This window comes from Tenrec ecaudatus, unplaced genomic scaffold (assembly GCF_050624435.1).
Source record: "Tenrec ecaudatus isolate mTenEca1 unplaced genomic scaffold, mTenEca1.hap1 Scaffold_1822, whole genome shotgun sequence".
NCBI lineage: Eukaryota > Metazoa > Chordata > Mammalia > Afrosoricida > Tenrecidae > Tenrec > Tenrec ecaudatus.
In genome coordinates this window covers 1-27,589 of record NW_027458092.1, presented here as the reverse complement: position 1 = coordinate 27,589, position 27,589 = coordinate 1, and positions in this window count along the sequence as shown.

Sequence of the window (27,589 nt, the reverse complement as noted above, 5' to 3'; positions counted from 1 at the left end):
GATTTTTTAAAAAGAAGAAAAGAAATGTCTAGGAAATAGTGATGATGACATACGTACAAATTATCTTGATACAATTGATGAGTGGGTACAAGAACTATAAGAGCCTTCAAAATGTTTTGTTTTCTTCAAATAGTGAGGACACTTAAGAGATGATCACATTCTAATAGAGAGTAAGTGAAGTGTAGCAATGAATACAGAAAACAGAAATGACAATTAATTAATTTCAAAATATAATGAAAGTAGTATATGAAGCCATAAGGTTCAGGAAAATCTTCCAAGTTTAAAAGGCAAAATGAAAATTATTTATGATTCCACTAAGTAGTATCATAAAGAGCAAACTTGCCATTATCCAAAACAGTTGACTAGACTAGAACTCAGATTAGGAGCACCAGGAGGAAACATGTGTTTAATATCTGTTAGGGAGAGTCCAGACTGCATCACTGATATGTTGTTTTGTATATGTATCGTCCATTTTGACTACAGGTCACCCTTTGTAGAGACTGGAACTGCCCCCATAGGGATCTCTAAACTGTAATCTTTTTGGACATAGATTGTGAGTTTAATTGTGCAAGGGGCCAGCTGGTGGGTGGTACCTGCTCACCTTTCAAATAGCATCCACGATCGTGAACTTTGTGGCACCAGGGATTGCTACATCATCACTTACAAATATGTAGAGAAACACAGTTTACAACAACTATTAATTGACATGTATAATATTTAACTGTAAGCAAGGGTTTTTCCATCTCAATCCTATCCTCCACCTAATCTGGGCTGAGAACAGTAACCTCTATCAACAGTTTCTGAGCTACGAGCCGGAATAAAGGGAGAACATGCCTTCTGTGACGTTCATAAAGATGACTTCATTATTTTCATTCCTCTTTTTATTTAGTACTGTTACACCTGTCTTACATTCCTATTCATGCTTATGCAAAATGAACCACATAGTAGATTTCAACAGATGAAAATGTTTTTCTCTATTATACTATTATTTATGAAAGTGCTTATTAAGAGAACATGTGTTCACAATCTATTTAAAAAAGAGTTGTTGGTCCTAGTTTGAAGACAAAAAAGAAATTACCTACCTTTGCCATGTTCACACTCAAAATCCAACATTCATTATAAAATACATAATCAATAGAAAATGTAGACAAGAGCCTTGAATGACTTCAGGGTATGTAATAAAATTCCCAGAAAAGGATAGAGGCATCGGTCTTAAACAGAATTGGAAGTTGTCTCACATCTGAACGTCAGTAGTTTGAGAAATACCCAACTCACCATTATCAATAGGAGAAATATATCCCAAACATCGATAGGTATGGTAAGAGGGAAAATAAAATAAAAATCTAGGTTTTCTATATAAGAATCTATCAAGAGTGTACCAGGCCTAAGAATGGCCTGCCATTTTGTCAAACTACAGTGGACACAAAAGGCCACGGAACCCATCGCCTAAATTATGCAGAGATATCAAGCCAAAAGAGGAGCCCCCACTTAAAATGAGGAGCACAAGAAATAGTCTGTCATCTCTAAAGGAGAATTTTCCAATTAGAACACCGAAATGGCAATGGTGAACCTTCCTTGAAATGCACAATGGTTAATATATTTCTGCCCAACATACTCACCCTTCTCTTTCCCTCAGGATCATAAAGCAATCTTCCAAAAGTTGTGGGAAAAAAAAAGAAATCTGGTTATTTTTAATTAAATTTCTCAGTGAACTATTTGAAATCCAATTATCCTCTTTTCATAGATTAAAAGTTCTTCTCTCTTCCCTGGCATCCTCAGAATGGTATGATTCACCTTTAAAATAGAGTGCCAAGAAGTCATTTCTTGACAATATTTGAAAAAAGATTAAGATTTCCTTTTCTATCATTTTTCAGCCAGTAATTAATACAGTAATTCCTCCTGTCATCATTTAAATCCAAGGAATATATAGAGATAATAGTGTATAAGTTTATTAGCTCCAAAAAATATATTGACTTAATTCTGGAAAATTACATGTTACTACTGAAAATGTTCTCTGACGGAAATCAATTTAATAATAAGGAAAAGCCACCATTCCTGGCAGGTATAGGGCAGCTATGGGAGGGTCTCAATGAATGACAGCTAATATCATTCCAGATTTCTGAACAATGCCAAGTATAAGAATTTAAAAATAATTACCAAGCAATCCTATTTAATAAGTAGCCTACTTATATCAGAGTATAAACTACTGTTCACTTTGCATGAGGCAAGGTAAATAATTTCTAACAAAAGCTGCCTCTGCAATTATTATATTAGAAATAATTAATATGAAAAAATATAAATAGGTCCTAGTAAGTGGCAAAATATTTCCAAGACAAAGTTTTATAACAAAAATAAGGGAGGGTGGGCACATTTAATATAAATACTGAACATATTGTGATGGAATTCTAATAATGCTGGCTTTTGAGAATAACATACTTTATTGAATGAGACTTTTTTTGAAAATTTGGGGTCAATTCTTCAGTTACTTAAACTGTTCTACTTGAAGACTAAAAACATGTGGTTGGATATACAAAATAGTTATCAACACAGGTAATTTTAAAGAGCAAAACATGCATCAAATGAAATTTCTGAAGTTACATTCTCACTTCAGGATCGTGTGCCATATGCACCTTTTTCCAACTTTGGCTTAAAATATCTACAAGACTGTGGTCTTTGAGGCCTTGCTCCATCTGCCAGTTCTTTCTGATCCTCAGGAGACAGTAGATGATACCGCATTCCATTCATCACCATCTTAAGGCACTCAGGATTGTCTTGAATGAGGGATTCAAATGGGATGGTTTTACATAAGAAATTTTTTTGAGATAAGAGGAAATCTGACGTTAGCAAGGACATCCACCATAAAAGGCTGGCGATTCGGCGCATCATGTCTCAGCCACCTGACGGCAGCATCATAAACCTCCTCCTCTGCGCTCACGGTCAGGGAGTCCTGGTTGAGCAGACTTGTTACTAGCTCAGCATCAAGGTGGAGAAACTCCTCAGTTTTGGAAACGTCAGGGAAATTATGGTCAATAAAGGCATCTGCAGTGGCTTTCAACTCAGGACAGTCTAGACGCTCTGCTAGAATGCTTAGACCGAGACAGTTTGAAGCATCCACTTGCTCTTTCAAAAAATCAACACACATGTTCTTCACAGGTTCCATTTGGTACTGGTTTGCGGCATCCAACAGAGACTGCACATTGTTGGTATTCACAGAAACCCTTGCAGTGTAAGCAAATTCCACCAGGTGTTCAATAACGTCAGGGTCTGCGTCTTTGAGTTCTACTTCAGAGGATTTTGATTCGAGCATGCCAGTTGTGAACATGACATTAAAAACTGGGCTGGCTGCAGCCAAGACCACACGATGAGCAAGGATCTCTCTTTCCTGGACCACGAGAATCACATCGCAAAAAGTTCTCTGCTTTCGCATGCCATTCATGACTGCCATGGAGCCCACCAGAAATTTCGCTTCTTCCCAAGTGTCAGGTTTCTTCTTGGTCTTTCTCTTGCTGCTCTGTGACACCCTGGAGCCTGACATCCTCCCTGAGCTCGACTCTTGTCTGAGGCTCTCCGGGCTTGGTGCAGATTGTGGACTGCAGACTGCGTTCCGGCAGGGGTCCCTTCTGTGTGAGCCGAATGCTGAGGGCAGGCTGACTGTGGAGGCGGCGGCGGCTCACCCTCTGCGGAAACACCAGGCTGGGCTGTGTGGTTCCGGCAGCAGCTCCAGGGCAAGCTAGGCTGCGTCCGGGACAGAGCTGTAGCAAGGTGGTGGATGAGCCTAGGATTCCGAAAACAAGACATTTTTTGGTAGGGAAGAAAAAAAGGCTAACAAAGAGAGAAAAATAAAAATTCTTCTATCCATAAAAAAAAAAAAAGATGATTTGGACACATACCAGAGGGACTCCGTAGAACCCAGTCAAGGAGAGTTGCTTAGAGGGAAATTCACCACTGCTGGAACATAGGAGGAACATCACAAAGGTAAGTAGCCACAGACCCATGGGGTTTTGAGGGCTTTTGGCACAGCTCAGTGGAAGCCTGCTGGGGCGTGACCTTGGCCCCGCCACTCTATCTGCTGGAGCAGGGACCATCTGGAGCCTGTAGTGGGGATTGGTCTCAACACAGCCACAGTATGCTTTCACCTGCCTCAGGACTTGGACAGGACCCGTGCAGCTCCACCTGTAGGGATCAGGGTTCAGCTACACTGTTGCTTCTGCTTACATCTCTGCTCTCTGTTCCTCCACAGCCCTAGAAGGCTGTTCAGGGGCTTTTTCACAGCACAGCCACAGCTTGCCACTTCTGAGTCTGGGCAGGGACTAAACCCATACCCTGGCAGCTCCACTGGCAGGGATCAGGGTTCAGCTACATTGTTGCTTTTGTTTATATCTCTGTCTCTGTCCCCCATGGTCTTTGAGGGCTGCAGAGGGACTAAAGCCTTGCAGCTCCATGGGTGGGGAGTGGGACTCAGCTGCATAGTTGCTTTTGTTTCCCTCTCTTCCTTATATTCCCTGCACAGTCGAAACAGTCTTACTTTTAATTTTTTTCCCTCCTCTTTGTCTCTTTCTTGTTCTCTCACACTCCACTGCTGACCTCCAGAACACTCCCTTTGGCCTAGGGCATTTAAGACTGTACCACACCCAGCTAGGTGAGCTCCAACCTGTGTAGCTTGCCCGAGGCTAGGGAAAGGTCCTCTTTCCTTCCATGGGAAACTGCCCAACTTATCACTGGGGAATTCCTGCCCGTGGCCTGTGTACCTGGGGGCATAAGGCAGCTCAACCAACACTCATTAACATTCCAAGCTGTTGCAAGAACCTCTGCTCACCAAAGAAGGCAACCCACCAGCCTTCTGGGACTCTCTCATGATAGGGAAATGACAGGAGGATAAAGTGGTAGGTTAATTCCATAGTGAAATAAGCTATAGGCAGTTCGAAGAAACACTCCTACAAGTCTCCCAAAGAGAGCCAGTGCCCTCCGACTCCCTGGAAAATGGTATCTGGCTCCTCTAAAACAACACAATGCAAACAGCCATCAGCCCCAAAGACCTCAACATAAAAATGTGAGAAACAAAGGAAAATGGCAGAAGATGTCCTAAACATAATGACATGCATAGAAGAAGCAGACATGGCGCTGCCACAGAAAGAAATTTTCAGAATGCTACTTGGAGTCATATAGGATATGAGGGAAACAATACAGAAAATGGATAAAATGATGGAAGAGGTAAAAGTCATAAACCAAAGGGAAATACAGGAGTTTAGGGAGGAGACAACAGAAACCAGTAGCAGCCTCTTGGACTTTGAGAAGCGATGGAGGAATCAGAGATCCGCATCAATGACTTGGAGGACAGCCAAGAAGACTTTAACAAACACAGACAAAAATCTAATAAGATCATCAGAGAAGCTGAAGAAAACTTAAGAGTTATGTCTGATGCTATGAAGCGGAACAATATTAGAATTATTGTGTTACCAGAGGAAGACACAACAAAGAAGTCATCTGAAACAATAGTGAGATAATTCTTGGAGGAAAGCTTCCCCAGCATAATGAGTGAAAACCAGGCAACCATTCTGGAGGCGGAAATAGCACCAGCTAGACTAGATCCCAAAAAAGAAGTCACCAAGGCACATAACAGGTAAATTATCCAACTTTGAGGAAAAGGAGAAAATCAGAAAGGGGAGCAGCTAGGGAAAAAGAAGCAATCACATATAAATGTTCTCAAATAAGAATATGCTCAGACCTATCAGCAGAAACTATGAAGAAAAGGAGTGAGTGGATTAAGATATTCCAAAAATTGAAGGAAAATAATGCAAACCCAAGAATACTCTACCCAGCCAAATTATCGATCAAGATAGATGGAGAAGTTAGAGTCTTCCCACACAAGGAAAAACTCAAAGAATACGTTAGAAGAAACCCAGCCCTACAAAAGATCCTTGCCGACGCAGTATGGGCAAAAGAGCAACACTGAAAAAGCATATATAAGAGACCAACACCTAGAACAACCTCACCCAGAGGGCAACAAAGAGAAAACAGACTTCAAGATAACATTGGCTTAAGGATGGAAAGAAGTCAAGAATGATACTCACACACATGCACAACACACTAATGAGAAAGGAACGTGTGAAACTCCCAACACAAAAGGTATAAGATGACATCACAGAATCCGCAGATGGAGATAATAAACCTGAATATCAATGGACTGAACTCAGGCATTAAAAGACTGAGACTAGCAGAATGGTTTCGAAAACACAACCCATCTATCTGCTGCCCACAGGAGACACATCTCAAAGCTACAGACAAAAATCGCCTGAGAATCAAGGGCTGGAGAAGTCCTACAAAGCAATCAGCAATACAGAAAAAGCAGGGTTGCAATTCTAATCTCGGATGAAATTGACCTCCGAGTGCCAACCAAAAAAGAGATAAGGAGGGACACTATATGATGCTCAAGGGAATGGTAGGCAAAGAACCACTAAGCATTGTAAACATATATTCCCCGAATGAGAGACCCGCTGAATACGTCAACCAAACACTACGAAAAATTAAAAATGAAATTACAGACTTGACGATTATAGTGGGTGACTTCACCACACCACTCCCTGAGAAAGATAGATCACAGAGAAAGAAACTCAACAAGGAAGCTAGAGAGCTGAACTCCACAACTAGAAAATTTGACCTGATAGATATTTACAGAGCTTTTCATCCAAAAACAAAACAAAAAAAATTCATGTTATTTTCAAGTTCTTATGGCACATATTCGAAGATAAACCACATGCTGGGGCATAAGGCAAATCTACATGAATTTAAGCACATTGAAATAATACATATCTCTCGCTCTGACCACTGTGTCATAAGGCTGGAAATCAACAAAAGGAAGACAAAGAAAATAAGAGCAAACAATTGGAGGATGAATAACTCTCTACTGCAAATGGAGTGTGTACTGGCGCAAATTTGAGATGAAATTGGGAAATTTCAAGAAACCAACGAGAATGAGCACATTAAGTTCCAAAAGTTATGGGACACAGCAAAGGCAGTCATCAGAGGAAGTTTCATAGCAATACATGCACATCTGAGAAAGGAAGAGAGACTCAGGACTGATATGCTGGCACAAAATTTACGACTAGAGCGGAGTCAGCAGGACAATCCTACTACTAGAAAAAGAAAAGAAATTATAAAAATCAGGGCTGAGATTCAGGAGAGGGGAAATAAGAAAACTATACAAAATAAACTATAGAAAAAACGAACCCCAATCCTACACAAAATCTTCCAGAGCATATAAAAAGATGGCAAACTCCCAAATTCCTCCTATGAAGCTAGTATAAGTCTGATACCAAAACCGGGCAAGAATCCCACAAGAATCGAGAACTACAGATCAATATCCCTAATGAACATTGATGCAAAAATCCTTAACAAAATACTAGGCAACAGACTACAAAAGAATATAAAACAAACATTTCACCATGACGAAGTTGGATTCATTTTCAGGGATGCAGGGATGGTTCAACATACGAAAGACCATTAGTATTATTCATCACATTGACATGAAAAATTATAAGAATCACATGATAATATCCATAGATGCAGAAAAAGCATTCGACAACATCCAACACCAATTCCTGTTTAAGACACTAGCGAGTAGAAATGGAAGGAAAGTTCCTGAAGACAATACAAGCTATATATGAAAAACCAACAGACAACCTGGTAGTCAATGGAGAAGACTAACACATTCCCACTGAAAAGGGGGACCAGGCAAGAATGTCCTTGTCCCCACTCTTATTTAATATTGTGCTGGCGGTTTTATCTAACAGCATAAGGCAAAGAAGAGACATCAAAGATATACGTCTGGGGAAGGAAGAGGTGAAACTATCGTTATTTGCAGATGATATGATTTTATATATGGAAAATCCCAAAAGTTCCACAAGGGGAGTACTAGAAGCAATAGAGGAGTTTGGCAAAGTGGCAGGATACAAGATCAACAAAAGTCCATCACATCAGATAAGGCCACAGAAGGGGAGATAAAAAAAGGTATTACCTTTCACAATAGCCAAATACAAATTGAAATATCAAGGGATATACCTGACTTAAAAAACAAAAGATCTATATGGGGAAAACTACAGAACACTATTGCAAGAAAACAATAGTGACCTCAACAAATGGAAGTGTATGCCATGCTCATGAAATAGAAGACTCAATATAGTCAAGATACCAGTTCTGCCAATGGCACTATATAAGTTTAAAGCAATCCCGATACAATTACCCTCATCTTTCCTCACAGAAGTGGAAAACTAATGATGAACTTCATATGGAGAGGGAAGAAACCTAGAATTAGCAGAGAACTCCTCAAAAAAAGGGCTTGATTTACCTGACTTCACCATATACTATACAGCCACAGTTGTCAAAACCACATGGTATAGGTACAATGACAGATACTCAGACCAATGGAAAAGAACTGAAAACCCAGAAATAAAATCATCAGCATACAGGCAACTGATCTTTGATAAGGGTCACACACATATCAAATGGGAAGCAGATTCCCTCTTTAAAAAGTGGTGCTGGCAGAGGAGGCACAAATTGAAAAATGGGATATACTGAAAATAAAACACTTGTGTACATCTAAAGAATTCACCAAGAGAGTGATAAGAGAGTCCACAGACTGGGAAAACATCTTTAGCAATGACACATCAGACAAAGGCCTTATTACTAAAATTTACAATACGCTGCTAGATTCCAAAAAGAAAAAAAACCAATAGCCCACTTGAAAGATGGGCAAAGGACTTGAACCGAAATTTTACAGGGACAGAAATCCGAATGGCCAACAAACATATGAGAAAAAGTTCCCGATCTTTAGCCATAAGAGAAATGCAAATTAAAACAACAATGAGGTACTACCTGACACCCTCAATGGTAGCCCAATTCAAAAAACCAGAAAGCAACAAGTGTTGGAGGGGCTGTGGGGAGACAGGAACTCTCATCCACTGCTGTTGCACTTGTAAGTACGTACAGCCATTATGGAAATTTATCTGGCGATACCTAAAACAGATGGAAATAGAGTTACCATATGACCCAGCAATCCCCCTACTGGGCATATACCCAGAAGAGGCAAGAAACAAACCAAGACCAGACATCTGTGCTCCAGTGTTCATTGCGGCACAGTTCACAATTGCAAGGACTTGGAAGCAACCCAAATTTCCATCAACTGACGAGTGGATTAAAAAAACTGTGGTATATACATACAATGGAGTACTACGTATCACTAAAAAGCAGTGATGAACGTATGAGGCACATAGCGGCATGGGAAGAACTGGAGGAAATCATGCTAAGTGAAGTAAGTCAGGCACAAAAGGACAAGTACAACATGAGCCCGCTGAGGTAAGAATTTAAAAATTTTTTTTAAAAAACCAAAGTGGCATAGGGGGAAAAGCTACTGTATACAAACATTTGTGGGGTGAAGACTGTGTAGTATGGCAGAGACCAGACCAAAGCCAGGGATGCACATGGTAGACAATGGTGGAGGAGGGGGGGAAAGGAAAACAAAAGGAAGAAAAGAGTAGTGGGGGAATGGGGCACTAATCCACCCAAGGGAGGGTATTGTTTCTATCTCCACAGGGAAAGTGGGACCAGACTTCAACCCAGTGCCGCAAGGTGTGAATGCAATATCCAGCGTGGTGTAGGGAACCAGTGGAGAGGTCTGGGAGGCTGGCCCCAGCACCATAAATTAAGTGGATTCCTGCCCCTCCCCCGAAAATAATTTGTTCCAAAGGACGACATTGACTCTGCAGCTCCGGGAGATGAACATATCTTATCAGAGCACACGGGAGTAGATGAAGGGGCAGGAGGAGAGAGTGCAACACAGCCTGGCCCACAATGCCGTGAGGATGATGTTCCTGAGTAGAGCAGCCAGTCCATAGAGAGAACAACATGGCTGGCCCCACTATGAGAAATGATGCCCCTCATTGGCTAAGGGCTATACAGGGGACTGTACCGGAGACACAGTGTGGGAATTGCACCTGACCTGATCCCACCACACTGAGGCAAAGCACTGGGGGAGTGCAGCAGAACAGCAAGGGAATGGAGTGTCAAGGTCCACAGGGAATGCTGAAAGTGGACTTTGGGGCCAGGGCGTGGTGCCCTAACAGTCTAGACTGGAAAACGCTCCTAAGGGCCAGCAAATGATCCCTGAACTAACTACAAGCTTTGCTCTTGGGAAGTGTTTTGTTTTGTTCTTTGTCAGTGGTTTGTTGTTGTTTTGTTGTCAGGTTGTATACTGTTGCTTTGTTTTCCTCAGTCTTGTTTTCGTGCATGTTAGTGTCTCCACAGGTCTGTCTGAATAGGACAGGCTGGATGAACTATCTGGAGGAAAAACTACGGGACCGACAGTTCCGGGGGGACTTGAGGTGGTGGGTAGGGTGGGTAAGGAAGTGGTGTTCACAAACACAGGGACAAGGGAACAACATGGGACCCCAAATGGTAGAGAAGGGGTAGTGGCAGGTCTGGTGGTGAATGATCAAGGGTAAGGTTGCTTAGAGAAGAGGTATACTCTAGCCCAGGTGGCGACGAAGCATGGTAGTAGGGCAGGAGGAAAGTCAAGGGAGATGGAGGAAAGAGCTAGGAGTCAAAGGGCATTTATGGAGGTCTAGACAAAGACATGTACATGCAAATATATATAGGAGGATGGGAAAGTAGATCGATGTGTCTATATTTATAGGTTAAGTATTAAGGTGGCGGAAGGACCTTGGGCCTCTACTCAAACACTCCCTCAATGCATGAATACTTTCTTTAATTAAATTGGAACTCTATGATGCTCACTCTCCCGACACAACTGCTGGAGCCAAAGTGGGTGAACAAGGAAATGTGGTGAAGAAAGCTGATGGTGCCCGACTATCAAAAGAGATAGTGACTGGGGTCTTAAAGGCTTGAAGATAAACAAGCGGCCATCTAGCTCAGAAGCAACAAAGTCCACATGGAAGAACACACCAGCCTGTGTGATCGAGTTGTCCCGAAGGGATCAGTTATCAGGCATCAAAGAACAAAAAAAATCCTATCATTGGCTGCACACCTCCATGATAGGATCGCTGAAGACAAATGGGTGCATAAGCAAATGTGGTGAAGAAAGCTGATGGTGCCCGGCTATCAAAAGAGATAATGACTGGGGTCTTAAAGGCTTGAAGGTGAACAAGCGGGCATCTAGCTCAGAAGCAAAAAAGCCCACATGGAAGAAGCACACCGGCCAGTGTGATCATGAGGTGCCAAAGGGACCAGGTATAAGGCATCATGCAAAAAAAAAAAAGATATATGTGTGTATATGTATATATGTGTGTGTCTATATATATATATATATATATATATATATACCATATTGAATGAAGGGGGAAGTGCAGAGTGGAGACCCAAGGCCCAAGTTCGGCCAATGGAGATCCCCTCACAGAGGGGTTCAGGAGAGGAGATGGGTCAATGAGGGTGCGAGGTAGTACCGATGAAGAACACAGCTTTCCCCCGGGTCCTGGATGCTTCCTCCCCGCAACTACCATGATCCGAATTCTACCTTGCAGGGCTGGATAGGGCAGAGGTTGTACACTGGTGCATATGGGGGCTGGAGGCACAGGGAATCCAGGGTGTATGATACCTTCAGGACCAGGGGTGTGAGGGGCGATGCTGGCAGAGCGGAGGGCGAGTGGGTTGGAAAGGGGGAACTGATTACAGGGGTCCACGTGTGACCTCATCACTGGGAAAGGAATGGCAGAGAAGTGGGGGAAGGGAGACTCCGGATAAGGCAAGATATGACAAAATAACGATGTGTAAATTACCAAGGGCACATTGGGAGGGGGGAGCGGGGAGGGCAGGGGAAACAAAAAAAAAGAGGACCTGATGCAAAGGGCTTAAGTGGAGAGTGAATGCTTTGAGAATGATTGGGCCGGGGAATGTATGGATGTGCTTTATACAATTGATGTGTGTATATGTATGGATTGTGATAAGAGTTGTGTGAGTCCCTAATAAAATGTAAAAAAAAAAAAAAGAATGACGAGGGCAACAAATGTATAAGGGTGCTTTGCTCAATTGATGTATGTATGGATTGTGATAAGAGCTGTATGAGCCCCAATCAAAATATTTATTAATTAAAAGAAAAAAAAGTGTTGCTGGAAAAATATGGATATTTACCTGCAAAAAATGAAGCAAGACACTTATCTCACTCCATGCACAAGAATAAACTCAAAGTGCATCACAGACCTTTAAGTTAAACTCCAAAGTATTAGGGCCATGAATGAGGGAATTGGGACCAACTTGGGAACTTTGGCACAGGGAATACATAGGTTATCAGAAATAGGGAAGGACACAAACAGAGGGGGCACAATTTGACAAATGGGATATCCTGAAGAAAAAACACCTGTGTACATAAAAAAAAATTCACCAAGAGAGTTATAAGAGGGTCCACGAACTGGGAAAACATCTTTAGCAATGACACATCAGACAAAGGCCTTATTACTAAAATCTACAATACTCTGCTAGCTTCTGAAAAGGAAAAAAAAAACTAATTTCCCACCTGAGAGGTGGACAAAGGACTTGAACAAAAGTTTCACAGGGGCAGAAATCAGAATGACCAACAAAAATATGAGAAAACGTTCCCGATCTTTAGCCATAAGAGAAATGCAAAGTAAAACAACAATGAGTTACCACCTAACACCCTCAAAGGTAGCCCAATTCAAAAAAACAGAAAGCAACAAGTTTTGGAGGGGCTGTGGGAAGACAGGAACTCTCATCCACTGCTGGTGGACTTGTAAGTATGTACAACCACTATGGAAATTGATCTGGTGATATGGAGAACAGATGGAAATAGAGTTACCATACGACCTAGCAATCCCCCTTCTGGACATATACACAGAAGAGGCAAGGAACAGACCAAGGCCAGACATCTGTCCTCCAACGTTCATTGTGGCACAGTTCACAATTGCAAGGACTTGGAAGCAACCCAAATTTCCATCAACTGATGATTGGATAAAAAATCTGTGGTATATACATGTAATGGAGAACTACACATTGCTAAAAAGCAGTGATTAACGTATGAAGCACATAACGGCATGGGAAGAAGTGGAGGAAAGCATGCTAAGTGAAGTAAGTCAGGCACAAAAGGACAAATACAACATGAGCCCACTGAGGTAAGCATTAAATAGAAAAACGAAAAAGGGGCATAGTGAGAAAGCTATTGTATACAAACCTTCTTGGGTTGAGGACTGTGTAATATGGCAGGGACCAGATGAAATCCGGGGATGCACATGGTAGACAACAGGGGAAGAATTGGGAAAAGGAAAAAATAAAGGATGAAAATAAGGAAGAGATGGTGGAGGGGTATGGGGCGTTGACCCGTCCAAGAGGAGGGTATTGTTTGTGTGTCCACAGGGAGAGAGGGACCTGATTCGACCCAGTGCCCCAAAGTGTGGGTGTGACACGCTGTTATGGAGTGGCGAGACAGTGGAGAGGTCTGGGGGGCTGGTCCCGGTACCAAATACTGGATGGATGCCTGCCCCTCCACCCAGAAGAATTTATGTCAAGCAACAGCGTTGAGTCTGCAGCTCTGGGAGAGGGACATATCTTGTAGGCGCACACAGGGCCAGATGAAGGGGGAGTGGGAGAGAGTGGAGCATATCCTGGCCCACCAGGCCCTGAGGACGATGACCCCAATTAGAGCAGTCAGTCCACAGAGAGGGCCACATGGCCCATGGGGTCAGCACCAGAGACACAGTGTGGGAATTGCGCCCGATCTGAACCCACCACACCAAGGCAAAGCACTGAGGGCTTGAAGCAGGCAGCAAGGGAATGGAGTGGCAAGGTCCCCAGGGAATGCTGAAGCTGGACTTTGAAGTCATTGTGTGGTGCCCCAACAGACTGGACTGGAAAACACTCCGAAAGGCCAAGAAACGATCCATGAACTAATTAGAAAAATGATGATTTTATGCATAAATGATTCTAAATATATCATAAGTACTATAGTTGATAAACTCAAAAATGTTTTCGGCTACATTTCAGCACATATTAACTTTGTACATCAATCCTTACTCATTCACTGCTAATCACCATCTCCCAAACCATTAACCCTTATACGTTAACCTGCTGAGTATCCTTACAGCACACTGATAACTAGCTGAAAAGTCATGCATCCTCCAGAACTACAAACACCCTGCGCATCACCTGATGTCACAGCAAAGTTAACATGTGCTTAACAAATCCAATGACCATACACACTAAATCTAACCTAAAGCAGTTATTCCAATTCTTTGAATGAGAGTCACAACCTGGACTATAGTCTATCAACTTAACCCTAACCTTATGACCCTACATCTCAAGTGCAGAAACTACCCCCGAAAACTCCAATGCTTAAACATTATTTCTACATCATTATCACTTAACATATATGCTCCTAATCAACTCAAAACATAATCTGTTAGGCAGAAACTTTCTAAGTATAATGACCTTTAATCTGTCCACCAACACCTGAAACTCAAATCATCACAATTAACTCCTAATTCTATCCCTTGATTCTTGTTCTTGAAGCAGGAACATTGATTAATCTCAGGACCTGGCTTCCAATCGTTAAGTACAGACTCAGTCTTTAGCACACTAAAACCCTAAGCTAGGCACCAAACCTAACACACCGAAATAACTCACGCTGCTAATTATGTGTGTGGACCTGTCTCCTCTCCCAGATTTTACCTATATGTAAGAGACTGCGAGAGGTAGACATGCAAAATTAGGAGACACCAACACATCCTCTGTTTTCAGTTAACGTTTACAAATGGTTCATGAAATTTGGCAAAATGAAGGAATATATAAATGTTTAAATATGACAAAAAGCATATGACCAAGAGCTAGCCCAAAACATTTGTGGTCATCTGCTCTACTGTGTCCTACACTCAAGGAGTCTTCTCTGCTATTAGACATATGCAGGGATGTGGTACCCAATAACCAAGGTGACCAAGAGCGAAATTGTACTTGCTCACTAATTGGTAGGTCACAATGTATCCTGGTTTCTCCCTCAAAGATGTAGTGAATCCGTGTTTAATGAAACAAATAAAATAATGGATATTCTACCTTTGACTCCCTCCATTCCCTCTTTCCCAGGGACCCTCATGTCAAAAGAGATGAACGTGGTATCAAATTAAAAGTACCATGATCTCCATTTTTTGAAACCGTGATCTCCATTTTTCACAACATTGGACTTTTCCCTCAGAATTAACGGCTTTGAGGAACATGTAACACACCCTTCTAACCCTAAAATATTTGGGTTTGTAACTACTTGAGTTTCCAGAAAACCAACCACTTAACCTCACAAGACATACTTCAAGTAGGAGCTGCAGCTTCACCCTTAAGTGTAAAGATGTTATTCCCATGGACATCCTATGGGTCCAGTGCCAGGAACGACCTCTCAGCGCACACTGGGCTCTCCACTCTTGGAGAAATAAGTCCTACAAGAGTCACTCGTTATAACAACAGTGGCCAACCCCGCGCTGACTTAATCGGTTAAATCCTGACCAGGCACCCCGAGTGTGTGGATATCTAAATATACCCTGGAATGAAAGTGAGACCCGGATGTGGACAAACCAGCAACTAAGAAGTCGTTAGTGGAGGTTTCAGAGTCAGCGTGTTAGCACAGGCTGAATATCTTTGAGCTCAACCCAGGGGCTTCCGGAGGCAAAAGGCTATGTTCCTCCCTGAGCCTGTCTTACATACCTACTAGCTGAGGGTACCTGGCATGTAATAGGTCCCCGAGCCTAGGTTCCAGGTACTCTTATCTTCCAGGAAGCACAAAATATCCAAGCAAGGATGATCAACACAGCACAGCCTGATCTGAAATCCAAATCCGCCTGAATTTCAGCACCTTCAATTATCTGCGTCCAGCCTCACCTGGATCCTTAGCAGGAGCTGGAAATTAAGGAGGCAACGTGAGAGACTGATTAAAGGGTAATCACCTTTAATTACACCAACATCATTATTAAATCAGTGAAATTTATACTCCAGGAGCCTTTCTCATTGGAATATCCATCCTTTGGTGAGTGCAGAAAATCAGGGGTTCTCAACCTTCCTTAAGGCCACAACCCTTTCATACAGTTCATCGTGTTGTAGTCCAAACATAAAATTATTTTCATTGTTACTTCATAACTGTCATTCTGCGACTGTTATCAATCAGGTGAACCCTGTGAAAGGGTCGTTCGACTCCTAAAGGGTTTGTGACCCACAGGTTGAGAACCACTGTTCCAGATGAAGGCAGAATAAACCCGGGGTGGATTGGGTGAAGTTGCTGTAGGAGATGTTCTTAGGGAACACTTGGAGCTATAGGAACACCTTTCAAACATAGACACACAGGCACACACATGAAAATATTAGCAAATAAGAACGTCAAATGTACGCAGAGAATCCAAAAGCCAAGTGAATTAAGAGACCATGAATAACATTTAATATAAAATAAGGGCTCACCCAAAACCCAGAGCTTAGCATCATGATTTGTGTGTTTGTTGCCTTATAAAATGTAATATTTGATGACACTTTTTTCTCTTAATCTCATTTATCAAACAAGGTTTATTCATCAGTAAATTAACTCTCGTCAAACTTCATTGTGCATTGTTCACCCAGAACCACCCCTTAAATTTTATATATTATCTCTCTCTCTGTCTCTCTTTTTCACTCTCTTTCTTTCTCCTTTCTGTGTGGACTGCTTAAATTTTTTCACATTTTTAATTTATGAATGCCAAGAGGGCACTACACCATCGTCGCAAGGCATAATTGTCAATGAAAGCAAATTAATTAATTTAAAAGAATTTTTAGCTCAAATATGTCTTTTTAATTATATGTATCTTATTTGGAGATGTTAAAATAAATGGGATTAACAATGAATGGTAAAATTTTTTATCACCATTGTTTGCAAAATTCTGCTCAGAAACACAGAGAAGACTAAGGCCAACATCAGCTTGAGACATGATGTCCCCTAGCTGGAGAGTACATTGCCAGAGAACCATACGGGTGATACATGGTGTGTAATGAGCCTGGTCTGACCCTCACCTCCCTCCACAGTGGTGTGAACCAATAAGGGATCAGAGCAGGTCTGCAATGGGAGCCAAGCCGAGCCATAATGCCCCTGAGTAGCTGCAAAAATAGACTTCAGACTAGAAGGAGCAGTTTCCGGAAACCCCCAGGACTGGTGGGGAGATAGTCATAAAGGTCAGCGGTCAGACCTAGGATTATATATGCTTTCATGTTTGAGGGGTTTTTTTTGCCTAGTTTCCCCCCACCCCTTTTTAAATCAATATTTTCTTTTTTGTTTTGTCTACGCTTTTGTTGTTTTGCCTGCCCATAGAGGCATGGGAAGTAACTGGACCAATTGTTCTGGAGGGCCTTGGGGGAGAAGGGAGTGGAGAGAGGTAGCGGTGATCAAACAATTCCATAGATAGGGGAACTACTATGGAATTAAATGAATAATGAGGAGGACTTAGACATCCTGGGGATGTTAGAGCAATAGCAATTTAGCTGAGAGGTATTACTAAGAGACAGAAAAGGGTTGAGTGTGATGGTAGGACAGGGGGAATGAAAAAAGAAATACAGAAAAGATCTAGGAAGCAAAGCTATGGATAGAGGTATAAACATATCGGTGTGCATGTGTGAATATATTAATTCACAAAATAGAGGTATTGGATTATGTACATATATTTGTATGGCCATACATTGAGGAAGTGGATGGACTTTGGATTTCAACTACACAAGAACACTTTGTTCTAACAACGTGCCAATTTTACTGCAATTTTATTTAAACTCAAGTTAATTGGGTAAAAACATAACAATGGTTGAGAGAGAAGACTTAATAACACATTCTATGAGACCAGTAATAATCTGATACTAGTATCAGATAATGATACTTCCAAAAACTGTAGACCGATATTGATAATGGAGCTACATGAAAAAAAATTTTTTGTAAATATTAGAAACCGAGTCAGCCAATATTTGTTCAATACTTTCGTGATTCCCTTCTTCCCTGTCTGCTAAATCCTGTCCTTGATCTTACTTACATGATGGGTTAGCCTAGTAGGGGGTGAGTTCAGTTCCGGACATGAGAGTGACCAAAGGCCATTTCCTTGAGGGTCTCTTTGTGAGTCTGAGTTTGGGTCCATATTTTTTTCACACTCTCTCCAGGACTTTCTAATGGCATCCTTTTGGAGCACTTGGTAGCGGTGGCTGGGCACATCTCCTTCTGCTGATCAATCACTAACTTTAGGTGAGCAACCCAATGGGAAGTAGCTTGTATAACCGATGGAAAGTTTTGGATTCTCATTGCATGCTATAGTGGGTGGGGTGGATCTACAATGAATGAACAAACCCCTGTTTGAGAAGAGGGTATAAGTTGGTCTGCTAACTTAAGACTAGCACTTAGGAATCACCTATAACACCCCAGGAGAACGAATGAGTGTTCTACTCCAGCAAAGATTTTCATTCTTGGAAACTCACCAGGGAAGTTCTACCCTGTCCTATAGTATCTATCTGAGTCTGCATTAACTCAATGACAATAAGGTTTTTATGGCGGGGGTAGGGGAAAGGGAAATTAAAGATTTATCCATGGAAACAGAAAACTCACATGAAAGCAGGTGTGGTAGCTACATAGTTTCATTTCAACTTGGTAAATAAGTCTAGGGGTGGAGGTTAGCCTGTTAGTAAGGTCACAACCTGATGATGCCTCCTGGGGGCATAACCTTCTCATGTAGAATCTGCAAACTTCCACTCTTTTTCCCTGGAGCTGGGCTACCCTCTCTTTCTGCTTCACCTTCCTGCTATTGAGTAACTTGGAGAGCTGGAAGAGCCACATGAAAACCCACACCAGCCCTAAATGCTTCTACCACAATTTGATACACAAGATTTTTCACTCACAGGCCTATGGTCCTCCTGCATTCCTCATCATTGCATGTGCTGTGTGAATCTGAAGAGGAAATTATGGACCAGTATCAGACATAAGGGCTAATATCAGACTTATATGGTTGATCTGGATTGTGGTGTAACGTTTTCTTGTTACCTATTAGTCATTGCTGTAAATCTCTTTCTTACACATATTTGAATGACCCTGGATTTGTTTCTCTAGTCAACCCAGTCTAACACAACAGGTATTTCCAGAGAAGTCGCCCTTTAGTTGGAAAATCTAGACTGCTTCCCAAGATCTATTGATAAGATGTCTCCATCAGAACTTGAAACATAAATCAGTTTTATTCAGAAAATATTGGCTGATAAGTGACGTTTGTGGATTCCTGATAAAGTCAGGTGACAGTTTTCTGTACATTCTGTGGAACTATCTGACCATATTGGGAAATGTAACACAGTGTTACAATTCTCCTATCTCCATTTTCAGCCAGCAACTCTGGAATATGACTTGAACTTTCATAAAGAAATTCCAGTATATCAGGCATAAAAGAAGCACAATCCTTATGGATACAAGTTAGTCGGGAAATACTTCACTTTGATCTTTCCCATAAACACTTGTTCTGAGAGTCCTGGCAGCCAAGAGTTCCTTGCAGGAAACAAATTTAAATTTAAAATAACTCAACTTGGAAAAGCCTTCCCCACGGTCCATAGACTTGACCTCTTGGACCGATTGAAACACAAGGGATTTTAAATTAAATTAGCGGAGTGCATGAATCATAATAAGCACCATAGAAGAACATAACTCTCATGTTTAACTGTCCCCAAAGCTTCATGATGAAATCAAACAAGGAGATAGTACAAATTCCAACTCTAAGGACAGGCAAGTTTAACAACCATTCTCTATTCTACGTTCTTCCATACCCTTTTCAGTGCTCCTGCTTAATTTTTATTTTTTAAATTTTGTTAAACTGACATATAACTTACCTAGATGTGCATGCTAGGTACTTCTCTTTTCCTAAAAATCAGTCACACACTACAGTGCTTTAGGTCGCAGAATAATTCGTTACCACAAGGTTTAGCAAGGGCCTTAGTTATTGCTTCACCCCCATTAACACCTTTCAGGATTTGATTGTTGGGTGTTTCCATGTAGTTAGGAGGATGCACATCCAGGGAATCTGATCACAGGCTTACACACCCAACGTACATGATTTTATTTCACCCACGTCACCCATGCACTGTGTCTGCTATGAGGGAAAGTACTGCTGCCTTGGCCTTTGTTATATGAGTCTTTGCAACTGCACTCTCAGCCACAGCTGTGGGCACTCTGGTGAGGACCACCTCTCCTTGGCCCCTCCCTCAGCCCCATCCCAGGCCAGCCAGGCCACACCCACCCCATCACCAGGCACCTGTGTTGCTGCCTCAGCAGAAATGGGCAGGGAAGAGTTTCCTTGAGAGGAAGTGATGGCAGAGATCCTACTCCTCCCTGTCCCCGTCAGCTCCTCCCACCCCAGGTCACACTCAGAAAGGGTCAGAAGTGGAGGTGTCTTAGCTGGAACTATATCTCAGAGCAAGAAAGCCGCTGTCCGTTCTCTGCTCGCTGTGCCAGAGAAGGGCCCATAGCCTGAGCACCCCTTTAGTGACCCTCCCAGGTGGGAGGCACTGGGCTCCGGGAAATGTATGTGGGCAGTGGCCATTTTAGTCCAGCTGACTAGGGTGCAAGCGCCCTTTCTCTCCCCCTAGGAACCCTGCCAGCACTTCTCTTGGTGAGAGGTGGGCCGGTGTCCCTGAGACCGGTCCTATTTCCCCGCTTTCAGGTTGGTTGTGGTCAATGGTGGGAGTCCCTGTTGGAGAAAAGGGATCCCACCTGGGGTTTTGGGCTTCAGGGTTCCCTGATTCTCTCTTTGTGGGTCTCCTAAGAACCCCTCCCTTGTTTCTTTCCACACAGGGACGCCTCCTCCCCTAGACTCCTTGCTCCTCCTCAGCTCAAAGGTGAGCCCCGGGGTCTTGTTCTGCTGACCTCCCTCTGGATCCGACCAGAGTCTGTTCTACGGGCAAGATCTCTTGCTGGTCTGTGACAGAAACGTCTTCGCTGGCTTTAAAATATTGATAGTGGCCTTTTTTCTTATTCCATGTTTATATTTTTATCTATATTTTACTGTTTTTTTCCTTTCCACTAAAATTTGTTTCAGTTTGTTATGGTTTCTCAGTTTATGAAACACAGGAGTGGATGACTACAGATAAGAAATGATAGGAGGGTTTGTAGGGGATGTCCAGTTGGGGTGGGGGTGGGTGGTGTCTGAGTTGGGGAAGGGGAGGCGATTTGGGGAGCAAACAATGAAGGAAGGAGGGAACTGAGCACTAGAACTAATGGTGACAACAGAAGTCATTTAAAGGTGATTTAATCATCATGGGGAAAAAGACAATGTTCAATGGATTGTTGTTCGAATTGTACAATTCTTCTTGAGATGTTTGAATTGTGGGATATGTCCAGTAAGTGCCCCAAAAGGTATTAAAAAAAAGAAGGTCTCCATCATGAAAACTAATGAACTAAATAAACTATGCATGAGTCAAAAACCAAAGCGAAACATGCAAACCAAACACTAGGTAGTGCCAACGTGTTTGACTTCTTTCTCTGAGATGCAAACGGAAGTGACCCTGAAACGGGCCCTTGGGTTTTGAACGTTGTGAGGCTGAAGGACAATTTACTTGGAGCTAGTGTAGTGGGCAATGGCCTTGGTGCCCTCGGCCATGGCGCGCTTGTCCAGCTGTTCCAGTAGTTGCAGATGCACAGCCGTCTGAATGTCCCAGGCGGTGGTGGTCGAGTAGTATGGAATATGGAGTTTAGATGATGTGGGTGATGTACACGAAGGTGTCATTGTTCAACAAGTTCACAATGCCCATGACCCTTGGTGCTGGAGTCCACGTGGACTTCCTTGAGCACCTTGTTCACATACACAGAGTAGGCCTCCTTCCTCCGCTGACATTTCTTGCTGTGCTTCCACTGAGCCATAGCTGCATCCTTTTGGGGCCCCTCCATGGGGCAGGGACTTAGCGGGGTCAGCTGGGTTGTTTGACTGGGACGGTACACCTGGAAAAGTTACCGCAGGTGTCCTAAGGTGAGCTCAGGGAGGATAGAAACTCTTGTGGAGAGTCAGGGAAAAAGCTAGCTTGATCTTGATTTTCAGTACGAATACAGACCATAAAAGTGGAGCCTCATGATTCTTCTGACCTTTTGACTTTTTAGAAGGAGGTGTCAGAAAAACTCCCACAGGGATAAGTGGCATGTGTTGGCCAAGCATTCACAGGGACTGTCTGATGTATCCCACTGCCCTCTTCTTTGCTGTCTATCACCCAGGGAGGAGGCTATACGTAGATTCTTGTAATCAGTTGCCCCTTTCTACCTCACATTCCCTCCACCCTCCAGGCATTGCTACTCTCACCACTGGTCCTGAAGGAGTCATTTGTCCTGGATTTCCTGTGTTTCCAGTTGCTATTTGTATCAATGTACATCCTTTGGTCTAGCCAGATTTGTAAGGTAGAATTGGCCTCTCCAGATTTGTAAGGTAGATCATGATAGTGAGGGGGGAGAAGCATTTAAGAACTAGAGGAAAGTTATATGTTTCATCGTTGCTACCCTGCACCCTGACTGGCTCATCTCCTCCCCACAATCCTTCAGTAAGAGGGTGTCCAGTTGGCTACCGATGGGCTTTGAGCGTCCCCTCTGCACTCACCCACATTAACAATGATATGATTTTTTGTTTCTTGATGCGTGATACCTGATCCCTTCGACAGCTCCTGGTCACACAGGCTGATATGTTTCTTCCATGTGGGCTTTGTTGCTTCTGAACTAGATGGCCACTTGTCTATCTTCGAGCCTTTAAGACCCCAGATGCTATATCTTTTGATAGCCGGGCAAGATCAGCTTTCTTCACCACATTTGCTTATGCACACGTTTGTCTTCATTGATCATATCAGGAAGGTGTGAACCCACTGATAGGATTTTTAGTTCTTTGATGTCTGATAACTGGTCTCTTTTGCACCTCTTATTCAGACTGGCTAGTGTACTTCTTCCATGTGGGCTGATACATCTCAGCTAGATGGCCACTTGTTTATCTTCAAGCTTTTAAGACCCCAGATGCTATATCTTTTGATAACAAGGTACCATTAGCTTTCTTTCTCAAGGTAATATCTTTCCAGCACTGTAAAAAGGTGTTGATCCCCTGATACATCCAATGCAATGCAGCTGATGATCTCTTGACTGTTACTTTCACCATTCAGAGTGGTTTTCTTTTTTTGGGGGGGGGGGCAGTGTTCATAAACTAACCTTTTCTGGAAGGAGTTAAAATTACTCAAGCTTAGATTAAGAATGTTTATCAAGGAAGGATTCAGATAATGACTGGGGTCGGGAGGAGGAAGCATTTAGGAACGAGAGGAACATTGTTTTTTTCATCGTTGCTACATCGGACCCTGACTGGTTCGTCTCCTCCCCAAGACCCTTTTGTAAGGGGATGTCCAGTGGCCTACAAAAAGGCTTGCAGGTCTAGCTAGACCAGGGGATGTACACTGGTAGAGGTGGGAACTGGAAACACAGGTAATCCAGGGTGGATGATCCTCTCATGGCCAATGGTGTGATTGGCAATATTGGGAGGTCACGGGGAGGGTGAGTTGGAAAGGGGGAAGCAATTTCAAGTATCTACATGTGACTTCCTACCTCAGGGACAGACAACAGAAAAGGGTATGAAGGGAGACGTGGGACAGAGGAAGATATGACAAAATAATAATTTATAAATTATCAATGGTTTATGAGGGAGTGGGTAGTGGTGAGGGAGGGGAAAATGAGGACCTGATGTCAGGGGCTTTGGTGGAGAGCAAATTTTTTGAGAATGATGAGGGCAATGGATGTACAAATGTGCTTTGCACAATGGATGGATGTACGGATTGTGATAAGAGTTGAAAGAGCCCCTAATAAAGTGATTTTTTTTAAAAAAAGAAAGAATGTTGATCAAATAGGTCCAACTTTATTCTTTAACCAGCCTGCTTCAGAGCTCTGCGATTGAAACATGGACTTAAGACCTAGGGGAATGGTGAGTCCTATATTCCAGATGTTTATGGTGAATGGGCATGACAGAGTCAAAAATAAATAGTGTATTTTTCTACTAGCTTGACTTACATACTAGTTTTATAGGGGCACAAACATACACCCCTGTCAAATAACTGCCACTTCACAACTTCCTGACTAAGAAACTCACTAGGGGTTGAAAAGCGCAATGTCAATGACATCACACCAGCATATCCAACTAGCCACTTCAGGCTAATGTCTCCCTACTTTCTCACAGCCTCTTCCCGTCACATTCGTTTTGTGATCCTACCCTTCCAGGCTCCTGGTGGAGAAAGTTTCACAAGTGCATTCCAAGATACTATCTTTCTATCTCTCCCTAGAAGTCCAAAACTATGGGTGAGATGTGGGTGTTAGTCCGATAATCAGGAAAAGGGATTACTAAAATGAAATGTAAAGGGGAAGAAATTGTTGGTAGAAAGGTACACAGATAGTAGCACTGAAAGCATTGGTCATACCTCATGATTCTGTAAATTTTTAAAGTACATTGTAAATGTTTTTCTGTTTTTGTTTTTTTTATTGAAATAATTCTTTTCTTTTTTTTACATTTTATTTGGGACTCATACAACTCTTATCACAATCCATACATATACATACATCAATTGTATAAAGCACATCCATACATTCCCTGCCCCAATCATTCTCAAAGCATTTGCTCTCCACTTAAGCCCTTTGCATCACGTTCTCTTTTCCCCCTCCCTCCCCTCTACCCCATCCCTCATGTGCCCTTGGTAATTTATACATCGTTATTTTATCATATCTTGCCCTATCCAGAGTCTCCCCTCCCCCCTTCTCTGCTGTCCCTCTCCCAGGGAAGAGGTCACATGTGGATCCTTGTAATCAGTTCGCCCTTTCCAACCCACTCACCCTCCACTCTCCCAGCATCGCCGCTCACACCCTTGGTCCTGAAGGTATCATCCACCCTGAATTCCCTGTTTCTCCAGCCCTCATATGTACCAGTGTACAGCCTCTGCCCTATCCAGCCCTGCAAGGTAGAAATCAGATCATGGTAGTTGGGGGGAGGAAGCATCCAGGATCTGGGGGAAAGCTGTGTTCTTCATCGATACTACCGCGCACCCTAATTAACCCATCTCCTCTCCTAAACCCCTCCATAAGGGGATCTCCAGTGGCCGACACTTGGGCCTTGGGTCTCCACTCTGCACTTCCCCCTTCATTGAATACGGTATGGCCGCTTGTTCACCTTCAAGCCTTTAAGACCCCAGTCACTATCTCTTTTGATAACCGGGCACCATCAGCTTTCTTTACCACATTTGCTTATGCACCCATTTGTCTTCAGCGATCCTATCATGAAGGTGTGCAGTCAATGATATGATTTTTTGTTCTTTGATGCCTGGTAACTGATCCCTTCGGGACCACTCGATCACACAGGCTGGTATGTTCTTCCATGTGGACTTTGTTGCTTCTGAGCTAGATGGCCGCTTGTTTATCTTCAAGCCTTTAAGACCCCAGTCACTATCTCTTTTGATAGTCGGGCACCATCAGCTTTCTTCACCACATTTACTTGTTCACCCACTTTGGCTCCAGCAGTTGTGTCGGGAGAGTGAGCATCATAGAGTTCCAATTTAATTAAAGAAAGTAATCATGCATTGAGGGAGTGTTTGAGTAGAGGCTCAAGGTCCTTCCGCCACCTTAATACTTAATCTATAAATATAGACACATAGATCTATTTCCCCATCCTCCTATATAAATATTTGCATGTACATGTCTTTGTCTAGACCTCCATAAATGCCCTTTGACTCCTAGCTCTTTCCTCCATCTCCCTTGACTTTCCTACTGCCCTACTACCATGCTTCGTCGCCACCTGGGCTAGAGTATACCTCTTCTCTAAGCAACCTTACCCTTGATCATTCCCCACCAGACCTGCCACTCCCCCCTCTCTACCATTTGGGGTCCCATGTTTTTCCCTTGTCCCTGTGTTTGTTAACACCACTTCCTTACCCCCCCTAACCCCCCCACCACAAGTCCCCCCGGAACTGTCGGTCCTGTTGTTTTTCCTCCAGATAGTTCATCCATCCTGTCCTATTCAGACAGACCTGTGGAGACACTAACATGCACGAAAACAAGACAGAGGAAAACAAAGCAACAGTATACAACCAGACAACAAAAACAAACCACTGACAAAAAACAGAACAAAACAGTTCACAAGAGAAAAGCTTGTAGTTAGTTCAGGGATTGTTTGCTGGCCCTTAGGAGCGTTTTCCAGTCCAGTCTGTTGGGGCATCACGCCCTGGCCCCAAAGTCCACTTTCAGCATTCCCTGGGGACCTTGCCACTCCATTCCCTTGCTGTTCTGCTGCACTCCCCCATTGATTTGCCACGGTGTGGTCGGATCAGGTCAGGTGCAATTCCCACACTGTGTCTCCGGTACAGTCCCCTGTATCGCCCTTAGCCAATGAGGGGCATCATTTCTCATAGTGGGGCCAGCCATGTTGTTCTCTCTATGGACTGGCTGCTCTACTCAGGAACATCATCCTCATGGCCTGGTGGGCCAGGTTGTGCTCCACTCTCTCCTCCTGCCCCTTCATCTGCTCCCGTGTGCTCTGATCAGATATGTTCGTCTCCCGGAGCTGCAGAGTCAATGTCATCCTTTGGAGCAAATTATTTTGGGGGGAGGGGCAGGAATCCACTAAATTTATGGTGCTGAGGCCAGCCTCCCAGACCTCTCCACTGGTTCCCTACTCCACGCCGGGATATTGCATTCACACCTTGTGGCACTGGGTTGAAGTCTGGTCCCACTTTCCCTGTGGAGATATAAACAATACCCTCCCCTTGGGTGGATTAATGCCCATGCCCCTGCTCCCCTTTTCTTCCTTATATTCATCCTTTTGTTTTCCTCTCCCCCCTTCCTCCACCATTGTCTACAATGTACATCCCTGGTTTTGGTCTGGTCCCTTCCATACTACACAGTCTTCACCCCTAAAATGTTTGTATACAATAGTTTTTTCCCCTATGCCATTTTGCTTTTTTAAAAAAATTTTAATTCTCACCTCAGCGGGCTCATGTTGTACTTGTGCTTTTGTGCCTGACTTACCTTGCTTAGCATGATTTCCTCCAGTTCTTCCCATGCCACTATATGCCTCATACGTTCATTACTGCTTTTTAGTGATGCGTAGTACTCAATTGTAAGTATATACCACAGTTTTTTAATCCAATCATCAGTTGATGGAAATTTGGGTTGCTTCCAACTCCTTGCAATTGTGAACTGTGCTGCAATGAACATTGGAGCACAGATGTCTGGTCTTGGTTTGTTTCTTGCCTCTTCTGGGTATATGCCCAGTAGGGGGATTGCTGGGTCATATGGTAACTCTATTTCCATCTGTTTTAGGTATCGCCACATTGATTTCCATAGTGGCTGTACATACTTACAGTCCCACCAGCAGTGGATGAGAGTTACTGTCTCCCCACAGCCCCTCCAACACTTGTTGCTTTCTGATTTTTTGAATTGGGCTACCTTTGAGGGTGTCAGGTGGTACCTCATTGTTGTTTTAATTTGCATTTCTCTTATGGCTAAAGATCGGGAACATTTTCTCATATGTTTGTTGGCCATTCAGATTTCTGTCCCTGTAAAATTTCGGTTCAAGTCCTT